This window comes from Python bivittatus, unplaced genomic scaffold, assembly GCF_059951505.1.
Source record: "Python bivittatus isolate LINGU-HERP-01145 unplaced genomic scaffold, Pbiv_v1 ctg000700_np1212, whole genome shotgun sequence".
NCBI lineage: Eukaryota > Metazoa > Chordata > Lepidosauria > Squamata > Pythonidae > Python > Python bivittatus.
Window position 1 is genome coordinate 52,880,544 of NW_028277098.1, and position 24,022 is coordinate 52,904,565.

A 24,022-nucleotide genomic window follows, 5' to 3' on the forward strand; every position below is an offset into this window, starting at 1 on the left:
TGTATTTTTAATTTTAAAAATTATGACGATGGGTCTAAATTTCTGAGATGGCCTGAATCAAATTTCTAGTATTCTGCATGCAACATATTTATATTGTTTTCTGTATGAAGTATTAGTATTTTGCAAGAGAGAAAGTGTGGAGCCATATGCACAAGGAAGAATAGAAATACATCAACAAGCAATTGTTATCTCAAAGGGAAAGGACAATGAAGTAGGAAAGAGAAAATGTCCTGAACATAGTTAAAATACAAGAAACTGGGGTAAACTCTAAAACAGGTTCAATATAATGGGTGGGTAGCCCCCTATCACCCAAAAGTCATGCCACCAAAATTCAGCAGCAATTATTGCTGAATTTTGGTGGCATGATTGTAGCTGTTTTTCAGGACGTACGGTGCTTTTAAGGGTTGGAACGGGAGCAGTTTGCCTTTGGGAGGGCTCCTCTTCCCTTTGCCATTCTTAATCCCCTCCAAAAGACTAAAATACCACCACCCCCGCCACACACACCGCTACATTTCCTCTGTTGTAATATCACTGGATGATCTCTGTGGCTCTTCAGAAGGTCAGGAAGATGAATTGTGGCCTCTGGCTTAAAAGAACAAAGACCTTATAGTTCCTTTCAAACATGCAGGAAAAAACAGAAATCTAGACACTGCTGTTTACATCATCATCTTGTCCTCAGCACCTTCCCAAAGATTACGTGCAGCCATCAGCTACCAAAAGGTTGCCCATTCCTGACTAAGGACACTTTATAGGCTCAAGGAAACAGGAGCACGATCTGTTAATTTTTTCAAGAATAGAAACTCAGCACACCTGTAGTTTATGTGTCTTGCATCTGACAGGCTCTGTTAATTTCCTCATTTCCTATGCAGCAGTGATAAATACAGCACCCATCTGCCAGCCCTTGATAAAGAGCGTACAGAATGTGTTGCTAATGGGGAAAAGAATAAATGGGCCAGAACTGAGGCTGCATTCCAGAAAATAATGTCCAATATTTATCTTGTTAGCAAGGGAGGCAGGTTAGATAAATACACTGCTGGCAGAAATTCAGGTAACAGGATTTTCAAGTATTGTTTTGCTCTGGTTCAAATATTCATCTAAATCACATGCTGGCTGGGGAATTGTGGGAGTTGATGTCCACACATCTTAAATTTGATGAGGTTGAGAAACATGGATCTCAATTCTCAGTTTTGATATGATGATTCAAGCACTCATCAGCAACATAGAAGGTTAGAGCTTGTAATCTGATGGCATGTTTCTATAACTGCTCAAGCATACTTTTCTAGGGTGGTCAGTTGTTCATTGCTATTGTTGTTATGACTACCTTTTACCGTAACTTACCTTTGCACTGCCTACGGACATTAGTAGATCCTATTGATTAATTCCTGATTCTATGTAAAAAATTATCTGGTGATTTCAGTGGATCTAGTAGCCAGTAGAAGTATACAAGCAAACAAAGCTGCTGCTTTTCATCTGGAACCCTATCAGGAAAATAGGCTTGGAATCTGAATGAGTACAGCAAATAGTCTCAATAGAAGCATTTCTAGACAATTAGCTGAGATACAGATAGAAAGCATTGGAAACCAAATCACTATATGGTTCATGAGAAAGTGATTGATTCCAACATAACCAGATTACAGTCCTTCTGTGATCCAAATATTGCACTTAGGGCCTGATGCAAGACAAATCAGTCTTGGAATTACACTGCCGCTGGGGAAATATGTTTGTAAATAGGCCTGCATTTTTTTCTATGTTGAAATATAGCCTAGGGCACTTTAAGCAGAAGCTTTCCTAAGTAATTGTGGAGTGAAATACAGTCCAGAAAGAACATCTGCCACATTCTACAAAACACTTAGGTGGTGGTGTTTTTGTTGTCACAAACTAATCTATTCCTCTGGAATATTTATACTGACTAGCATGGTGTTTGGTCATTCATGAAAGGAAAAACTCCTTCCATTTATAAATGAAATCACCAGGATTCAGCAAAGATGCAGCATTGAAGGAAAGGGACAGGGAGCAGATGTGATCTCTGCTGATTCCCACTGTTGCCTCTCTGCTGCTCCAAAGGATTCCCTTACTCGCCACAACTTTTCATGGTACAAGGTGCTACAAGGAAGGAAGGAACATTTTCCTGTTTCTTTTTCCAGCATGAGATGAAGTCTGGTGCTGAGTTTTCTAATGACTTGGGTCATTCATATCTGGCCTTTGGACCATCTCATCAGGAATCTGGCAAGTGCATGGATTTCTAAATGGACCCAAATGGTTCCATATTCAACTAGAACCTTTATCCAAGTGTGGAACTGGTGAGTATACTTTAAAATTAGAGATTTCCAAATTCCTTCTCTGCCCCAGGCCTGAAACATAAACCTGAAGGTTTGGAGCTCTGTGCCATGAGAGCTAGTTATGCAGCTAGCTGAACTCTGAAGTGGCCTCTTTGTTCCAAATACTGATCATTCATCTACAGGGACTACATATTTCAATTGCCGCCCTGCCCTGCCCTGCCCTGCCCTGCCCTGCCCTGCCCTGCCCTGCCCTGCCCTGCCCTGCCCTGCCCTGCCCTGCCCTTCTTCCCTCCCTCCCTCTGCTGCTTAACTTTGTTTTCCATAGGTGGTTCTCCAACTGATGCAATCGGTAATGCTCACTTAACACTCAGTTCCATATAGGTGATGGTGGAGGCCCCAGTTCATGATCACTGCAAGTAATCAGGAGCTTTCCCAATTTCTCAAAGGGAATGTTCCAGAGAGATATTCCTGTTTTCCACCATGAAAGTTATCAGGTGACAGCATTCTTAACGTGGAGATGAAGCTATAGGGGTCACTAAATCTCCACTCTGCTATTTTGGTCAATAATATAGTAGCCCCACTGCAATGACTGGTTGGACATTCTATATGTGTATCTTTTTTTTTTTTTTTAATTTCAGGAGTTACTTAATCCCTGAGAGGATTCATTAGGGATATAAAATTCATAGATCCAGGAATTAACCACACCATTCCTGGGGATAGTTTGGCAGTTTCTGATACTTAATCCTCCAACTGGGAAGTGATTGAGGTATTCTGTGGGTAGTCTGCCTCGAAACCAGCCTGTTTCCCCCAGAACATTATGTCTGGAGCTTCTCAAACTACTTCTGGTTTGGATGATTTACTTGTAGAAACTGTCTAGCCCTGATTGTCCCCCAGAGTGGCATGATCTGTAGGAGATTCCGCATGGAAGAGAGGGGAAAGGACCATTCTGAAGTTCTCCAGAATATCCCAGTCCCAGATCGATGAATGTTATACGTGCCAAGGGTTCAGTAAATGCTATAATACTGCAATGTATGTTTCTTTGCAGGGGTTAGTGCAGGTAGGGCCTCTGAGCCCTATTTTTTTAAAAAAAGTATTATTATCTTTTGCAGTTGCCTTTGATCACTCAAAGGAAATATTTCCACATCTCAGTGGTGCAACTGCTGAAATTGCAACATATTTCCAATTTTAAGCAGATAAAATTTTTGTATAAACCTTAGGATTATTGGAAAAGAAAAAAAACCCTATAATATCTTCCAAACCTTAAAAAGAAAAATCTTAATATATGATGTACTCTACCTTTTTCATGTTATAGTTATTGTGCCCTCAGTACACTCCCCCCCCCAAAAAAAACCCTTATTCCTTCATTCTCCATCTAAGCTATTCAATAAGCAAGGTTTTCTGAGTGGATTAGAAAATTGTTTAAAACATTGAGTTTCTAAAAATATACTTTTTAAAAAACAACAGCAGCAACAACCAAAACATAAATAGAATTAATAAACAGCACAGGAAAGAATGAAAATTAAAATATTTACTGTTTTAGTGTATAGCTGCACTTAACAACCAAACTATATGAATGCTTTAAAATCCTACCCAAAGCCTTTGAACATTCAAAGTGTAATATGTCACAAATGACACTGGCTCATATGCTTTGGGCTTATTCTACACGAATACAATTTTGATTTGATATTTAGGACATTGGTGTCAGGCCTAGCCCAAGGAATTCCAAGAGACCATGTAAATTCAGTCCAGCAATGTTTATTAGCTACAATTTCTAGCAAGAATCTTCCCAGACTGAAACCCCAGTTCCCAAGTAATGCCAGCCACAACATTGTGAATTCCTCAGGGAGGTGCCAGTCTCATCCTCTTATCTCTCCCTCTCGCCTCAGGAGATGAAAGAAAACGTTTTTCTCCCTGAGTCTGGCCTTCATAATTCCATTCCATCACAATTGTAAACAGAATGTTGAGGAAAGAAACAGAAATATGTGAATGTAATATTAAATTATATTCCCCAAATTTGGAATCTATTGAAGTATCAAGAATTTTGGATTTATATCAGCTGCTCGGAACACTGTTTTATTATAGTGGAAAGATTCTAGTACACCTGTTTTAAAACACAAGATAGAAAATACGTGTGCACCTTTTAGAGTTACTGTATTGTGGAAAGTCTGATCAATATGAGTCTCTGTGGTCAAGATTTAATTTGTTTACACCCTGAATTCTGTTGCACACAGATTTATTCTAATATAGAATACTTTTCATCTTTGCTATTTATTTTGTTTTGCTTTTTGTATTATTGTTTGCATTTAGTTATTAACATTTCTGTTTATTCTAGATAAAAAGCAGTCTTGTTTTTAAAGTGCTCTTAGCCACCAAAAATTGTCCAGTCCTAGCCGAGTGGGCAGAAATCCCTTTTCATTATTCTAAATGCAGTCTGGTTTCAGGTGGCTCAAAAGGGGCCACGGAGAAGGCGTAAGGAAAATAAGTATTGTTGAATTCTATGCTCAAGTTTCTGGCATTATGAGGAAGCTAATGAGAAATAGCTGTTAGCAGGACTGATTGTTCACATTGTTTGCCAGGGGAGGACAGTGCTGATAAGACTAATTGGTCCAAGCAATGTAAATAATGCCTTCCTTCCGTTTGTGTGATACTGTGATCTAACAGGATAAACTTCTGCCTGTAGGGGTGTGGGAAATTCTCACCAACCCGATCATTGCTAACTGCGTTACAGAAGCTTGTGGCATCATCTGTATTTTTGTGGGGCAGGAAGCTATCTTGGGCTGAAAATAGATCAACTTTGCAGTCAGGGAATTGGCTACCTTTTGTACCTGAGTTGCATGGCAGCAGGATCACTATAATGGTCCAGGATGGGTAGATACTGGCTACTTTGCTCCAGATGTTAATGTGGAGTAGCTATGTGTTTGCCTGTTCTGTCTTGGGCTGGGTGAGCACCGGATTTGGCAGCTGTTGGACTGATGCAAGGGTGGTGGGTCTCCTCTCTCCCATCAGCATAACTGCATGCAAAATTATTTTTAATGGGAAGCGTAAGCATCTGCAGAATCTCTCCCACTGAAATCAGTAGGAATTAAAATGCTAGCAGCAAATTGAGTCATTTACAATAACTCTACAAGAAGACAGTTTAGCCAGTGAATCAAGGGAAAAATAGATTACCCCCATTTTTCTAATCACATTGCCTCATCTTTTTTTGTGTGAAATGTGATGAGAAAATAAATAGTCTACAGTATGGAATCTAGCAGCAAGGAAAGCAATTTATATGCATGTGACAATAATCACAAGGCCGGAGGTGACACAAGAATAGATTTTTATCTCACTAAAGGTGCAGAACTGGGGTTAAGGAAAGCTCAAAAAGAAATGCGAAAGGAAAGGTGCTGGGCGGTCAATTTTAACATCAGATTTCAGGATGTATCCAGGCAAATTTTTTCTTAACATGAGCTGTAATTCAGAATTCCTGACCAACAGCTTATTCAGCTCACACAGTGGAATGATAATTGCCTGCTTGCAGCCAAACTATCCATTATATAGGAGATTCATTATTGGTTTTCCCAGTTTTTATTATCAGTTAAAAGCAGCTGCAAAATGAGCTGGAAATGGACACTCCTACATTGCAAAGAAGTAGAAATATGTTAACAAAAACAGAGCCCTCCCCTCCAGTTTACATAAAATTGACCCATCTTAGTTTCTATATTTCGAAAACACATAGGTAGTGGGCTTGGCATATTTTGTGGTCAACCCACCAGGCAGAGGTGTCTGTTGGTTTGAGCACTTTCATTAAAATTACAAAAGCAGCACCAAATCATTGTGCTGCATGTTCTGCCCCTTTTGTATATGCTTGTAAGGTCCCAATGGATATATCAAAGGGGCAGAGCTTACATCTTGATGCTGCCTTTGTTATTTGCCCTGCCACTTTGGCCCCCCTCTGCAGATGCCTCTGCCAGCTAGCCCTTTCTTTCCTGCAGAGCTGCCTTCAAGACTGATGAGATTCAGTCACAGATTTCCATGTAAAATGTAATAAAGTGTTAAAGGTAGGTCAGACATTCTAATATTGGGCATTCATGACCTGCCAAGTTTCAGGAAGATCTGCCAACTCTTTCTGGGAAAACTCCTACACTATTCTTGGCTACCACACAAATGGAAACTCGTCAACTGATGTTTTTGGAGGGAAAGGGTGTTTGGCTATGAGCATTCCTGAGTGGGAATCAACAATTTACCCCTACTTCCTTCAACTTCTCTACATTCTTCAGCGAGAAGCAAGCATTGGTCCTAAAGAGAGCCAGTTTGGTGTAATGGTTAAGGCATCAGGCTATAAATTGGGAGACCATGAGTTCTAGTCCTGCTTTAGGTACAAAGCCAGCTGGGTGACCTTGGGCCATTCACTCTCTCTCAGCCCTAGGAAGCAGGCAATGGCAAACCACTTTGGAAAATGTTGCAGGGACTTGTCCAGGCAGTCTCCAGGAGTCAACACTGACTTGAAGGCACACACACATACGGGCCCTAAAAGATTCACACATTGGCTGACACTTCACAGGGCTTAGGATGCAATGATCCTGTATTTTGGGGACCAGAGAGGTGACCCTTCTTTCAGTGCCAGAGTGCTTTGGGCAGCAGGTGCAATTACATGGCTAACTATCATCAATATCCAGAAATATCTGGGAAGACTGAAATCTGGTAGCAACAGGGCTTCTTGAGAGAGTGTGGGTGGGTCTTCTGTCCTTGAGGGGTTCCATGTTGCGCTCAACCAATGTTCCAGGTGAGCCACCATTTTGCACCCCAAATCGGCCCATGCAAATGAAGATCCGTATTTCATTTGCAAGAACTCCATCCTGTCTGAGGAGGATGCCGACTTGACAATTTCCTTTTCTACAATTTAAACCAGAGGAGTTCCCCAGGATTCTTATACAGGGAAAAGGATGGGGTGGTAAAATGGCTGGTATGTACAAGCATTCACTGAAAACTGCTGAAGATACCTTTCTATCCGCTTGGTCAGCAGTGTGCCTTGGAGCTGCCTGAATTCCATTTTCTGTCTGCAGGTATAAGCTGCAGAACTAGAGGTAGGGTAGATGTGACAGAGGAAGAAGTGGGGCAGGAGAACCATGAGATATCACTGGAGACAAGCCAGCAGGTTTCATCTGTGCTCAGGCCAGCTAGTTTTGAAGGGTTCTGCCGTATTAAATATTTCCCACCGCTTTCCATCAGGGTGGGGTGTAGTGCAATCCAGCCTGATGCTTTGCTTTTCTGGAACTCCTTGTGCACTGCAGCAGAAGCTGGCACATTTGTCTCAGGTCATCCCACTACCACCTACAGTACAGATGTCTTTCCCCCCCCCATCTTCTTAGATGATAGTATTCTCTCTGACGATGGCTGATGAAATCACTTGTGGTTCCCCCTAGTTCCAGGGACTTCAGTAGTTGCAGTAAAGTTGTGGAGCAGGTACTTGGGCATGTGAAAGTCAAGTGTCGCTGTCTATCCATCAGACCCCAGTGGTGGAGGAGAATATTGTGTCAGCCATTGCTGCATGTATTCTTTTCCTTACATATGTGCAAGTGAGGCTGAGGTAGTGACTGTGTTACTGGAGATAGAGGACACCCCTGGCAGAGAACCAGTACCATGCTCAGGACTAGCAGCACCTGGCTAAGGAGCCCAGGCAACTTTGCAGTTCTGCTGATGGCATGCCCCTGAGCTGCTTTGTGCTCTGGGAGAATCCCATTACTATGGGCGTGAGCATATGGTGATCTCTAAAATTATCACACACAACATTTGTCAGTTAATCTGAGCATCTATGAGCTTAGAATAGAAATTACCCACAAGGACCCACTTGTTATGTAACGGTTTACATTCATCAGACAAAGAGCAAACACCACAGGGCAATGAACCTCTCTGCTCCCATGTTTTACCTTTAGCTTTCTGTCTGGTCAGATAGGCACATGTCCCAAGAAAGCACTGGGCTACACCCACTCACCATTTTCATTTTTGAAGAAAGCTGACTATGAGGTCCATGCTTGTCCCAGAATATCCCTGGAAAGCAAAGTGTTCTTGGGAGATAATACTTAGCTTTCCAATATACAAAATTCTCTTGCCTGCCTGCCTGCCTGCCTGCCTGCCTAAAAGAATTAAATCAGGTACATCAGGATGCCTAGCTGGTGCCAAAGCAGATGGCTGCAGATACATTCGTTCAAAAAGACACGTGTTGCCTACCTCTGAAGTAAGTCATCAATCCTTGGGTTTGCCTTTATTGCTGTCAAATGTTGGTTCACAGGATATCTTTTACTTAAAACATCCTTGTCAGCTCTCCACTGTGTGAACTTAAGAGTTAGAACATATTCTCTATCATGTTGTCTAGATGCAACTCCTCATCATTTAAAATGGTTATCTAGAATACTGGCATCTCTGCATTTGTCTAAAAATTTCCCTCTGGTGAGGGGGGGGGAAGTAATGCCAAAATGGAATTTTAGTTATGTACAGTTGGATTGTGCTGTATTTATGCTGACTTCCTGGCTCTGAAATTGCCCACTAGCTTCCTATATGATTTTGTAATGCCCAAGTGCCCACATATAAAAGTGGGATAAAGGTCCTGCATCCTCTCACAGAATGCACATGGGGAGATAGAAACTAGAAATAAATGGTAAGACGAGACTTGAATGCTGCAATCTACATACATGTTTCTCATAGCAGGGCAGCGTCAAGTTTTATTATTGGCCTCTAGAGAACATCGTAAACTAAAGTGCAGGAATCAGTCTGTCACAAAAGATGGTAGAGACAGGACAAATAAAAATATCACAACCTTGTACAAATCTAGTAACATTTCCCCAAAATCTTAACAGCACCCATCCCTAACAGCTGGAGGGTATGTGGCAGTGGAATGCTTTTGTGGGAAGTTAGATCTTTTTTCACCCAGCATGGCACTGTGTAATTTGACCTATATTCCAAAGCACACTCCATAGTGCCTAATATGATAGCTCTATTTTTCTTCTTACAAAGTACTTCCTAGGGCTAGGAGCATGTTTTTATCTCTCCTGCTGCCTACATAGCCTGAAGAAAATGTTGGAAAAATCAAACATAGCATTATCCTTTTGCAGTATTTCTGTTGGAGAAAACTTTAGCAAGATTTCAGAGGAGAGCCAAGCATTTCTAGGAAGTGGTTAGTGGGGAGTCTAGTTGTGACTTCTTTTGACAGGGAAGGGCCTAATCTCATCACCCAAATGATCCTAATAGGACTTTGAAAGTTCAAGCCTGGAGACACACCAAGCAAGCCAGAGATACATCATGGATGTTTAAGTGAGCCTCCCCTTGTGTATAGTGATGGATCTGGGATGTAGACTGAGTAGCCCTGAAACTTATATGGCAGCAATCAAAAGCCAAAAGACCCTAAACTCTAACACAAGCAAATAAACAACAGGAAGGCACATAGCTCTGAATAGTTTTCATGTAATATTTTATGTAACAATAACATTAAGGAACCGGAATGCTGTAAAACCCAAAGAGAACAGCATAAGGAGGGAGATATTTATACAGAGAATTATACAACTACAGGGGTTTTATATATATGTCCCATTGTGAGGAGGTCAAATAATGGCCTAACTGGTTTATGGTTGTCCTTGCTGGCTTCTTTCCAAGTTGGCTTCCATTACTCCAAAACCTGTACCCTCTTCTCCTGAACCTCAACCTATCTGTGTGGAAAGTATTTTGGTCAAAATTAGCATTGTTCAGTACAGTACATTGGAGTGGTAGTATATGTTTTTCCAGGTTGGGACCAATGACGTGGGCATCCAGCTCTCACTGCCACTACTTTAGATGACAGTGATCTTTGGATCACCTCCTGGGAGATGGTAGTCAACTTACTGGGGCCTGCTACATCCATTTTATCCATTTGAAGAAAGAGGTGGTCTACCATCATGTCCCTTCATGGTTCCTTCAAATTTTACTGATTTGGACCTGGTCCAGTGTATGTATGAATCCGTCCTGCAGTCTCTATGAAATATGGCTGAATATGGAAGGTGGTAAAAGGGGGTGCTTGTCACAAGCACCTTCATTGTCTTTGACCCCAGAATGAGGTCCAACATACTACAGCTTCATTCTGTTCTTGTTGCCAGTAAGTCCCCATCCTGGATACTGGAACCTATGGAGAGGCTACTGGACTGGAGAAAGATTAGCTGGGAGGAAGCAGCAATGTCACGTGGACAGCTAGAGAAGAGTATTATAGCATTATTTTGATTCCCAGAGGAGACTGCCAGCTGGAGGCTGAGAGAAATTTACTTATTTTATTTTTTATTTGATTTTGAGGGTGCCTTACTTGTCAATGGCTCTGGGCAGCTTACAATAAAAAGAAAAGGAAAAAAACCCCAACGTATATCAAAATATGTCCATCATATATCAACATATATCACAGCTGACTGGAAGGCTAACTCAATAACACACACGCACAAAAGCAAAACAAAACCTTAGGGACTCTACAACCATCCTATCCCAAGGTCTGGGAGAACAACCAGGTTCTAAATACTTTTTGGAAAGTCATTACGGTGGGAACAATATGTATCTCTGGGAGAATGTCAGTCCAGATGGCAGGTGCTACCACTTGCTGGATCCTGCAAGATGACATTGTTTAATCAACGAGACCCAAAGCGTGCCCATTGGTGAAAATAGCCCAGGTGAACAGCTGATAGACTGGATGGAGGTACTGTTGGTAAAGCAGGAATTGCTCTTCCACTGCATTGCTTAAACACCCACTTTCAGTTGTTCAGTTGTTCAATCAGGTATTTTTACATATGAGTCTAGTGCTCTTTCAAAAGAGTCCTAGACACATGATTAGAAATAACCTGGCCAGGGAGTGGGTGGTATTGTCTTTCCTACCACACTGTGCAACCCCACCATGCACCATTTATTCATTTAACAAATATGTGGCTGCCTATTACCAGTAGGAACCCTGGGCAGCAAGAATAAAAATACAATACAATTATTTTAGAACATGCACACACACATTAAAGGCCAGGCTCTGTTCAAACACAGGATTCTTAGAGACCCACTTGCACTTATCCTGGAGTAAGTTTTGACAGATGGCTAAACACACCAGTCTAACCTCCCCATCCCACATTAATGAGGATTTTTGGTGGCTGTTCTGCTGGTTGGTGATGTTTGACGGGAGGGAAGGACACCCCACCCCGGGGGGAATCCAGGAATACCTTTTCTTAATGTGCCCTGCACCCAGTAAATGATGCCACAATCTGGTGGGGTGGTGGTGGCTGTGGCCAAATAGACATCAGCAATAGGGACAGCAAATTGTATGCCTGTTTGGTTTTCTGTTGGCTCACAGGTTGGGAGATGACACTTTAACTTTGGAAAATGAGTGAAAACTGTGTCACATGGAAGTCCTTGAAGTCTGATTTGTTCTCCAAGCATTAATGGGCTAATTTTGTCAAGCAAACAGGGCTTGACAAAAACTAGTAATATATAAATTCAACTGTCAGATCATGTGGTCTTCATTGTGTGAAACTTTGGCATTGCCAAGCTTAGGAAATAAAGAAATAGAACTACACATAGTCCTTGCTTAACAACAACCACAATTGGGACCGACAACTCCATCGCTAAGAGACATTATTAAGTGAGACATCACATGACCATGATAGACTTATGACCTCACTTCTGCCATGGTCATTAAGCAAATCACCCATGGTCATTAAGCGAGACATCACGTGACTGCAACGTGCGATTTTGTTGCTGACTTCTCCATTGACTCTGCTTATCAGAAGCCAGCTGTGAAGCACATAAATGGTGATCACATGACCATGGGATGCTGTGACCATCATAAACACCCACCAGTTGCAAAGTGCCTGAATCTCAATCATGAGACTGGGCCTCACACTTATGACTGAAATGGTCATAAGTGTGAGGCCCAGTCATAAAGTTACTTTTTTGGCTCCATTGTAACTTTGAACGGTTGCTAAACAGGACAGTTGTTAAGCAAGGACTATCTGTGCTACCTATTTGTGCTGATTTCTGCAGATCTGGTTAAAGATCCAAGAGTAGACTATGCTGTGGCTTTTTTCCATGGCCAGTTGGTAGCTCACATACATCAAAAGGAAAACAACAACAACAAAAAAGCCCATTTTTTCTCAGACCACGTGGATTTCATGGCAGATGCCACAGACCTCAAAAAAAGAAAAGAAAAAAAGGACTTTGTCATACTGTATCTGAAGTATTTGTGATACTTTCCTCAGAATAAAAATGAATAATTTAGAAAAAACGTTCCTCAGAATAAAAATGAATAATTTAGAAATGCTGTCATAAGGCTGGAATGGCACTTTCAGAGCATCTGCATCTACCTCTGTGAACTGCTGTCAAACTGACATATCTCAAGAAATAACATCATGACCCCACCACAGATTCTGTGCACTATAAAGAATCCCAGGGAACAAAGCTAGCTAGAGAGATGCTTAAAGGATACACTTTTATATGAAACAAGACAAGTAAGGGATAAACAACCGTTCCCTTTGGATTCTTATCACAGTGTCAGGTACATTCCTTCTATATTGAGCAAATGCTGTTCACTGAAGAAATGTGCTTGTTTAATTCATCAGTTCATAGGAACCCTTTCAGGTTGCTTAGAATACTTAATATATACTTTTGCTACTGTCACTTGATCACTAATTTGATAATTGAAGAACAAAGCAGGATGAAATAGTTTGCTTTTCCTGCAGGCATGCGTATCTTATATGCTTATGAATATGACCAAAGCATCTGCTACTTTCATCCAATCTGTTACAACTATACAATATCATGTGTGAAACTCTTGTGGGTTAAAATGCCATTAAAATAATGACCCAGGTTCTGTGCCAGTTCCTTCACTCATTCCATAATGAGATGGGTTAAGCTGCAGCTTCTCTTTATCTGCTTAAATTAAGCTCAATAAGGCTTATTTCTGAAAAGACAAGTGTACAATTGTGGTGTTACTGTTCACTTAATATCCTTCTCAAAACAATCTCCTTATGAATGGAATTAACAAGTATGTGGTTTTGTGGAATGAATCTTTCTAAGCTTATTTACTTGATAATGAATAGAAGGCAATATTCACAGAGGCTGTTACTGATGCTCAAGCAACTCTTAGGGCCTTTCCCCCTTGCACCTAACAAATGCATCAATAGCATTTCCTGGTAACATAACTTGTTTTTTCTGCAGCATCCACAAAATATTGCCTTTATCATGTCTGCAACTCATGAGTGAGACAGGCTTACATCATCCTTAGGCTATGTTAAAGCAGTATTCCTCTTCATTCTGATTCAAGAGCAACCTCAAGGTTTATAAAAACTGCTGGGTCTTGTCACCCATTGCATTGGAAGGAAATCATGTCACTGGCTGTGACTGGCAGCAGAGGCAACAGGGACAGGGTAGGGGTTGGCCATGGGGATGGTAAATGTTTCATTTTCACTTTTTTGGCAGTGGGGAAAAGAGACAGGACCTCTCCACACATGCACACCCATTTGCAGTAATATTTAACATATACAGTAGCCTTAGCTTAACAGACTAGAAACATTCAGCTCTAAGCAGCTAATTTCAAACAGAGCTTTTTATGGTGTCTTATCTGTTTCATTCTCTCCCTCTCTCCATCACAGCTTCTTTCTCTGCTTGCTTCTGTCCTAGGGAAGATAAAGGGAAGAGGGAAAAATGGCCTATTTCCTGGGCTTCTTGGATTCCAGCACTTCTGTCAAGCTGCCTTTGCTGACATCTGGTCTGTTCTCTGAAAACTTCTGTCCTTTCCACCAGCCAGTTCACTCAGCAGATCCATCTTTTGGGTCCTGTTTGCTCCTGCTGGGTCTCCAGTTGCAGATTCCTCCTCCTTGATGCACACAGTATTGCCAGTGATGCACAAAAACAGTGCCAGGAATTCCCAACAACCTTCTCCTCCATTAATGCTTCTGCCCTTTGATATGTTTACAGCCAGGAGGTGAGTGTTTTAATCAGGCATGAAGCTTCTTGGTGACTCTGTGTCACTGAGCCTGATTTTGGTCCACAAGGAAAAAAAACCCTTTAACCTTGAGACCATTGCATCATCCTAAGTTCATCAGGGCAACTCACCCTGCCACATGCTGACCCAAGGATCACTGGAGAGCACTTCAGCTCAGAAGTGGGGAACTTGAGGAAGAGTAGAAGGGTAATGTTGAATATGTGCAATAACAGTGTTAATAACATGGGGCAGTAGTATGGAGAAGGTATAAGATGTAATTTCCTGCATATTGGAAGTATCTTTTATATATCACATCCCAAAACTGGAGAGCATAGACTGATACCATGAAAATATGAATGTATCTGCTCAAAGGTGTAGAATTTGGGGCCCAATGATTCTGCCCAATGAGATTAACTCTTTTGGTCTTCTAATATGTCAGAACACCTTTGGAAAGATTTCTTGAGCTGGTGTGAAATCAGCATTGTTCAAATTATTTTAGCAAAGTGACACAAATAGATATCAGCTGGGATATGGCCTTCTTTATTTTGAAAAACAGCTATCTGCAAGTGTTTCTTCTGACATTTTGGTGATTCACTGCAAGACATACAGAAAGTAGAACTAGGGCAGGTTTATAGGTTGCCATATGACATTATCCTGTTGTTTTAGAAATATGTAGGACAACAATACTCTGAGGAAGTTTATTAATTTATGGACAGACTTCACTGCATTTTATGCTCATTTAGTAATAATGACTCTTCACAGAAAGCAAAATATTCTTAATCTCTATCAGAGGCGACAAAAATGAAAAACAATTAACAGGAGAGATGAAACTGCTGCTATTCTTGATGTTATTAAAATTTGTTAGGCTTGGAAACCACAGAATAATGATTTTTTTTTTTTTTACTGCTCATCAATAAAAGCAATCCATGTGTGCTTCATAGAGTTAAAAAAAGACAATTAGATTTGAGGGCTTCCCTGGAGCATGAGAAAAGGCAAATAATTGGAGAAATCAAATGACAAAAACCAGTGGTTTTAGGCCACACTCTTAATCTCAAAATTAATGGCTATATAGAGGTTTTGGACTAGAAATCCCATCAGCCCAATATGGTCAATGATCAGGAGCAATGATATTTGTGAAGTAATTCTCTTGTGCTATAATGATTAGTGTGTGTGTGTGTATGTGTGTGTGTCGGGGGGAGAGAGAGAAGTCAATTTTCCCCATCTAGCACACTCCAGATGCAGTAGAACAGAGTTTTCACCCAGCATTGTTATGTTTTAAACCAAGAGAGAGAGAAAAACCTGTTCTCTTTACTTTTACCAGAATAGTAACATTTACTGGAATAGACATACTGGTATTCAATCTCACTGTATTAACATTTTGATTCTATATGTTTTGTGCCTCTTTAATATTCTGTTATCTCACAAGTCCTTTTGTTTAATTCTTTAGAAAAAGATCAGGTCGCTTTTGGTAGCTTGTATGTTATAAAATTAATATTGTCAAACCCAAGAAATATTTTCACTTTCTTGGCCACCTGCTATTGAGTGATAGTAAATCTTGCAATATGGGCAGCAAACTAATAATGTAAAATAAATTCATTCAGGATTTTTTGTGGGAGGGGGTAAAAATGTCAAGACGGTGGATACAATCTTGAAGCATTGAAACCCTACCCCATTTTAATATATACGTACGGTATAAATGGGCAGGACTTTGTGTGACTGCATCTGACATCACTTTTTTATCCTCTCCCCGCTCCCCCTGCAAATATTGCATGCACATTCAGAAGGGGCGGAGTTTGCATCGTGACGCTCTATCCATCATATTGCTGATTTTAACTCCTCCCATGAATGCCCCTGAATACATAAATAAAAAATCTGGAATGTTGGGATGAAATCCCAGACTGGGCTGATAGGAAAGGAAGTAGCCTGATGTCAGCTGGAGGGACATGACATGGTTAGTCTCAAGTTTCTAGAGTCTGTGCAAGGCCCTAAAGTAGGAATACATGTTCTTTCATGGAATTCAGTTGAACTAGGAAACAACATGACTGATATGGGATTAGATCTTCCAGAGCTTTTGTTTAGAACCAGCTGGATAAAAAGATATTATTTGCCCAGGCATATGCTACTAGGAGTTGGTTTTAAAAACTCTTCCTCCCCTGACAGTTCTGTAATTTCAATCACCCCAGATTAGCTATTAGTTATGATGGGGTATGTTCTCATTTGTACTTATCTTTTTTCTTCCTATGCAGCTAATAGCAGCAGCTGGGCTCCTGTGGGTGAAGCCACAGGAGAGGAGCACTCTTAATCAGAAAATAATTACGGGGAAAGGGGGAACTCCTATCTGTCCTCCCCCCCTCATTGATGGCATCAAAATAAATACTACCCCCTCCAACTGATTGAAACAAAAACATCGGAAGAACTGATCGCTTGCCAAGTAGTTTGATTTTGGAACAGTCACAGTTTCAATCTCCATTCAATTCTGGAACATATCATCTCACCTTGCATCTCCACAAAGGGAGGATTAGGCTGCTAGTTCTCATGAATAATCAATTATATTTTGTTATATGCATAGCACAACAGTCTTCAGAAAGATGAATAGGGATACGCGTTTTTTAAAAAAAAAACAGAACAACTCCCTCCCAAAGCATTATTTTTTTAGATATGTCACCGTATAAAATTAATACGTAATGTGGAAATTTGGTGCTATAAGGCTAATAGGATTTTCAGAGGAAAATGATGAAATAATGATTATCTGTCTTCGATAAGAATTAACAATATTCCATTCATTCATTTATTCATTTAATTTATACATCTTTCCTCTAGGACCTCAATGCAACAGACAGCACTGTTGCCTCAAATTTTTCCCCACAACATCCCTGTGAGGTAGACTGGGTTGAAGGAGAATGACTGGCCCAGACACCCAGCAAGCATCCTTTGTTGAAGATGGATTTGAACCTGATTCTCCCCGGTCTTAATCTAACATCTTCAACACATATCAGCATACAATATGATATGTGGATTTTAATGAAAAAGAAATATGCTTCAAATTGATCAAAACCAAATAAATGATAACAGAATGCGATGTAATGCAACAATCATGATAATGCCCAACATTTAATCACCACAATCTGACAGAATAATGTGGAGCTGTTATTTCTAGGAGAAATTATTAAATAAAAATGTTGTTGATGACATTGTTTTAAATTGATTGTTGAAGTCCTGGAGCAAATCGGTAAATTTGATCTCATCTCTGCCTAACTCATTACTCACATGATGTTTCTTTTGAGTGATTGTTGTTTTAGAGTTTTATAGGGCAAAACGTGTTCCTTTGTTACAAGAGCCGTTCCTACACTAATGAAGGAGAGATGCGGCTTTGTGTATGTGCTTCAAAATATTCTTCAGAGGAGAGCTGCAATGGCTGAGAGGCTTCTGTGAAGAAAGAAGATTATAAATACTTGAGTCCCCCTTTAAAAACTGCAATTCTCTGCTGGGAGAAAGAAAAGTGCCACTACTACCTTTGTTACAATACTTTGCTTTGCCTGGTCCTACTTTCAGTGGAAAGATGAGTATGGTGGTTTGGATGGGTGACTGGATGAGTTGCATTGCCATATTACTAGGTCCCTAGATGTATGAGAGGCTGTCAGTGTCTTAACCCAGTGTCTGGAGGCTGTGACAGTCTGGATGGGAAGACACAGGCTGATAACTGAACTCAAGCTGGAATTGCTTTTTGTTCACTGGGGTTCTCTACTGCCTCCAGTGTTGTCTCTTGATGGGGTGGCACTGTCTCTGAAAGAGCAGGCCTGCAACTTGGGGATATTCCTGAACTCGTGGCTACTGCTATATTAGCAGGTGCAGGGTGTGTCCCCTGCCCTTTGTCCAGGGACAGATGGTGTGCCAGTTGCAGCCCTCGAGTATTTGTCAGCCCTTTGACTAGAAAATCAGCGTTATGAATGCTAATATTTTTATTATGAATGGTAACAGAATCTTGAACGTCTGGATACGCTTCCCCTCTCCCTCCCTTTATCTTCGTGAGAACTAGGGTCAAGCCTAGGATGCTGTCTTAAATTACATTTCTGCCTCAGACTCAAATTTCTTTTATCTGACCATTGTCTTGGTTGCGGCTCTTCCTCCTGTTCCTCAAGGTTATTCCTACTTCCCATTACAGTATGAGGACCTTATTATGGGAACTCATGCTTTCATCACCACCAGTTTGGACCACTGCAATGCACTTTAGGTAGGTCTGCCTTTGGAGACAACCTAGAGACTTCAATTAGTCCACAACACAGTGGCCCAGATGCTGGTTGCCACAATCTGGCATAATCACATAACACCTTCACTCCAAACCATGGACTGGCTCCATATTTGCTTCTGAATACAATTCAGAGCACTGGTTTTAACCTTTAAAGCCCTACATGGCTTGGCCTTAAGGTATTTACAGGATTACCTTCTCCAACCAATCTCAACATGTCCAACACTTATGTCCCAGGACAACCTGTCAGAAGTCTCCAATTCCACAAAGGAAGTGGCGGATGGAGGCTTATAGGTTCTTATTTTTGGTTGGTACATCTGCACTTTGGAATAGCACCTACCCAGGAATTTGACACACCCCTATGCTGTCAAATTTCCAAATGTTATAAAAATGAGTTCATGAATCCTTTGAGATATGAGTTGAAACCATCAGTTTTAGTGCTATGGATATTGGATTTGTTTATTTTGCTATTTTGTTTGATTTGTTTTTACCATGGACTTTTTATTCATTGTATTGATGGAGGATGTAAATGACCAAGAATTCTGTTGATTGTGATGGGGATTAATTGAATAATAAATGGAATAAATAACACATTTATCTCTACCCCTAGCTCTCCTCTCTCCCTGAAGCAAACCCTTGCTTTATAAGACATTACTGCTTTCTTTGTTGCTGATAACTAATTACAGAGCTTTTGTGCTTACTAATTAGAATGCTAGAAGCGGGTGGGGGACAGTCAGGACCAGCAAGTAGTGACATCAGGTCTGACCAATAAACCTGCTGATCTGGACTGACTTATTATTTGGTTGAAACAAATATATTGTCCTGTTGTACGCTATTAAGAAGCAATCAGATTCACTGTACATTTTAAGTGAATAATGCAGGTGAAACCATTACCTTCTGGAAAATATTCCTCCATGCATGGTCTGAACAAAATATTGAAGTTGTTCATTCCAGCAAGGGCATGAGACATTTTTACAGGGCAACATTGATTAAACCCCAGTTAAAATTCACACTTCAAATCTGCAAATAAGATCCTCTGAATTAACTGACTAATGTTTTCCAGCCTTAAATGTTATAAAAATATGAGAAGCATTACCTAGGGCATTTGATTTATTAATTACAAAGGCTTAGCTGATACATTAACCTTGTTTGGCTTACCTAGTATTTATTGCTCTTGAATGTATGATCATTTTTAAATTATTATATGAGGCAAGTACTTTGATTTCCTCCCCCTTATTCTTTTCCCATTTTGCTGTTGTTATTGCTTGTGGAGGTACATACAGTATATAAATCATGTTTGTTTGGTTGCTGTCCATGTTTTATATACCAGTGATGGACATGGAAACCAAATTCTGTGGCAAGAAAAATGGTACAACAGTGGTGTCTTCTTTCTTCTTTCTGCGAGAGGGATAGTATTTATGCATACTGTTGTTGGGAGTGAGAGAAAGAGGGAAGGAACTGCTAGAAAGGCAAGAGGCCACAAGGATTACCTAAATCCTAAATTTAACAAAACAGTAATTAGAAATAACAAGGGTTTCCTGCGCTGACTAATTGGTTAAAATAGTACTGATGAGAAACTCTTATCCATATGCACTTCCTGGCTCTGTTTTCATTCCCCACATGTATGAAAACGTTTTAAATAAATCCACATATGTTCTCATCACTGACAGCCAGGAATGTCTGCAGGGTGTGGTCAAAAAATGTGGCACATGGTTTTTGTGGCCTGTCATGGCTGTTGTAGCTATATTGATATCATAGTTTCAGGAAAGTCCCTACAAATCAGAAGAATATACACTGGCTTAGGTTTTACTGTAGCACACGCTATCATCTGCCAACAATGTTCACTCTAGTTTATATTACACGAACTGGCCAATCTCTATGCAGAAGACTAAATGGACACAAATCTGACTTTAAAAGTGGTAATATCAAAAAACCAGTGAGGCAACACTGCAAGTCTCCAAGACACTCTGCCTCTGACCTCAAGATGGCCTTTCTTAAGAAAAAGAATTGCAAAGGCCAAGTTCATCACAAAATAGCAGAGCTAGAAATCAATAGATTTAAAAAGGTTTCTCATGATTAATCAAATTGCATTTCCTTATATGGCATTTGCACCAGTCCCAAAGGGCTGTGTGGCTCTGAAGTTTTCCACTAGGCGGCTGAGTTACTTTACTTCTGGCTCAGCTGTGATTCAACAGGAAACATACTCCTCTCGGCATATGAGGTGGTAGGCTGGGATCCATAAGAGCTCAGCTTTAAGGTACCACAAGAATCTTCATTATTTTGTCTATATAATTGTTTTACTCTGTTATATTAACATTTAAAATACTCTTATCTAGAAATTATTTATTTATTTAGTATTGCAATAATGTTGTTCTTCATGCAATGTGATCTATGCATTAAATCACTTCTGTTTTCCACAATTGTGTCTAATTCCAGAACATCAGTCCCATAGAAATAGGGTTATCAGATCTAGGCTGCATAAATTCAAATGCAAAGATGTATAGAAAACTCTAATACCCTTGGCTGCCAACGACTGGTCATTTGGATTTTTGCAGGCCAGATATGGTAACCCTACTAGTACACAATGCCTATCTTTCTCCTGTTCATTCTTGACATATCAACAGAACTTAGATAGTTCTGGGACTTGTTACAGACATAAGAGTATTGGGCTTCTCAAGGGTTCTCACAATTTCTATACAAGCAGGCAAGATTACAAGCGCACTGTGAAATTTCTCTGGGCTACAAAAATGAGCTTCATTTCCTCTCTCTGCCACCCCAAGGCCATCCAACTGTCTCTACTATCTGAACAAGGCAATTACAATGATAGATATAATTAGGAAAATTCCACTTCTAAGCTGCCAGTATTACCACACAGTTGAAAGAGCTTGATACATGCAAGTAAAGTGGTGGGTCTAACTAGCACTTCCAGAGCTTTTCCAGCTGAGCCAGCTTAAGGCCACAGAGGTGAATAAGCAGAAGACTTTTTAAATGAGTACTTGCCAATGTTTTTGTGTTCCCTTAGCAATGGATGGAATTTGTCATACCAACTCCAAATTGGCATGAGGAAGAAATCCAATCTTGGGGCCTCTCTGGCATTTACAGATGAAAGGAACACACTGAATGCTCTTTGATATTTATTTAGGCAAAAGCACAGTTTATGGGAAAGGACGTGAAGAGATCACAGATATTGAAAGTGCAAATAAGAACATTCTATCCTGCCTACTTGTCTTTGCTTCATGTGCTATTGTGCTGCTTATGCCTGTTTTGCTTCTAATGCTATATTCAGCATACAGCACGGCAGTGACTGGACCTAATGTTTAATTACTTGATTCCACCTTGCATTGTAAAGCTAGGCTGCAAGTAGCAGTATGGAAAGAGCAACTATTTTCAGAATAAGGGTAGGAGCTAACATCTGTGCTCAAGACAATATGCATATGCACACACACATGTACACCAAGAGTTTGCTCAAATGAAGGAAATGTAGAAATGCATAATTGGCAATTAAAATAAGTGACTCTTATGCTTGTTACGTTGTATTTAGCCCAGTCGTCTCCAGTCTAATACTTTCCATGTCAGCTGGTGATGATGATTATGGGAATTGTACTGATCGTGCCAGTTGAAGACAATGGGAGTTGTAGTCTAATACATTGAAAAGGCAGCCAGCTAGGGAAGCCTGCATTAATGAAAGTAAGAGTTTGTAGCTTTAGAACAGGGTCTGGGTGGCTGAGCCTAAGTACATCATTAGCATGGCATTCTTTAGAAAAGTTCACTTGGCTTCCTGGTTCCATCTTTGTCAGCTAGTGGCACAATAAGATAGGAACAAAGAAGACAGGATGGTGGAAAGATCTAAGAAAGGATGGGGGATAATTATAGTGTGGAATGAATGTGGCAATGGCAAACTACTTCAATATTGTTGTAAGAACTATATGGACATGTCCATGTAGTAACAAGGACTGAACTCAACACGGGAATGTTTAGGTTTTTCATTAATATAAAACAAAATTTCCCATAGTCTGGTTTCAGGATTATTTATACCTGTGGTCCTACCCTCCATTCTTTTTATTCAGTTGATTACTTCCCTAAATTTTCTAACTATGCTGCATAATACATACAAAGAGATGATACAAATCTCATTAGCATAATACATAAAAGCTTGTTATCATTTTTAAATGTGAGAAAATAATCATTATAAAAGACAAAGCACCATTTTCTTTTGCCTCTCTTTGAAGCGAGGATAATTATATTTCAGAGTCATGCTCTATTTTTATATGCCATCTGAATGCCCTTGATGATGACATGAAGGATATTGAAGGCACAGTAAGTCATCTGCTGTTGTGCACGATTGCCCAACTAGTGATTGTAGCAGGTTGGTGTTCTATACAAGAAAAAGAAGTATTTACCTTGCAAAGCTAGAATAATGACAAAATACTGTAGAGCCTATGAAAAGAATAAGATGTTATTCTCTCATTTACTAATAGGTTATTCTCAAATATCCTGCACTCATAAGACAATATTCTTTGTCTATGCACAGGAATAAACCTTTTCCAAAGTGTTACGAGAAGTATCACCATGATTTAGACTTCTTAAAATCAGTTCTTTACACTGTGGTTATAGTCCTTCCCAGAACTGAGCCAGTTTCAGTTGAAATGAAAGGAAAGACATTGCAAATGAATGATTTCATATAACCATTGGTGAATTCATCACTTATCTGATTCTTTGCAAGAGTAACACCATCTTTCAATCTGGACATTGTAATAACAGCCAAAACATACTGAACAATATTTTGTCAATTTTGTACTGTTGTGGTCGTAACTGAGAATCATTCTAATAAAGTTTTAAAATATTTGTCTGAACATTGTTTCAAGGTCAACATAATGTATTCCTGACTTAATTATATGAAATGTTCTTAAATTTGGGTGAATGGTTAAACTATGGCAAAGCTGTGGATTAGTGATTAAATTGCTTTGCAAACATGATATTTATCTTATGATAAAATAATGGTATGTAATAGGAGCTCTGCAGACGGGTAACTGTGTATCTAGTTGTTATTGTAATAGTCCCTATAACATGATCTCCATTATGGGGGAATATGAATTAACTTTGTTTGGCCAGCATAATCCCATGCTTTAATCATACTTTTAGAGTATTAAAATAGATCTTCTTGTACTTTGAGTTGCAACTTTCTACATATCTACAGGGATGGTTAGGATTTAGCTAGATGCTTCATCAATGTCAGTGAAGTCATTTAGCTTGAATAACCCTGTGTAATTTGAGAGGAGGAAGGGCTGATCTTGTTTAGTTGCCAAATCTCATTGTTCAGTTGTAAAGTATTACATTTACTATTATATTCTTAGGATGATCTTTCAAAGCATTATGAAAAATAGCTGCTTTGTATCTGAAATAACAATAATACTTTAAACTTTAAGTGCTTTCAGTCTTTTAACTAGTAAAATGAATCTATTTTGCAATCTTTATGACATCACCAAATAGTACAAGTTACATTTTGCTCATTCTGCTTTGATGTAGAATGTAGTCTGTGTCTAATTA

The 24,022-nt window shown here is 39.8% G+C and overlaps 1 protein-coding gene across 3 annotated transcripts in view; it reads left to right on the plus strand.

The window, feature by feature from the left end:
- LOC103065326 (zona pellucida-binding protein 2-like) overlaps positions 1 to 23,935 on the plus strand; it is a 39,517-nt gene extending 15,582 nt beyond the window's left edge. The window contains exons 10-12 of one of the 3 annotated variants that reach the window (XR_015798480.1): positions 2,145 to 2,300; positions 13,926 to 14,229; positions 16,476 to 23,935. The gene's annotated coding sequence lies outside the window, so the exon portion shown is untranslated. The remainder of the gene's footprint in view (positions 1 to 2,144; positions 2,301 to 13,925; positions 14,230 to 16,475) is intronic. The other 2 variants (XR_015798479.1, XR_015798481.1) reach the window with 2 other exon arrangements.
- The last annotated feature ends 87 nt before the right edge of the window (positions 23,936 to 24,022 follow it).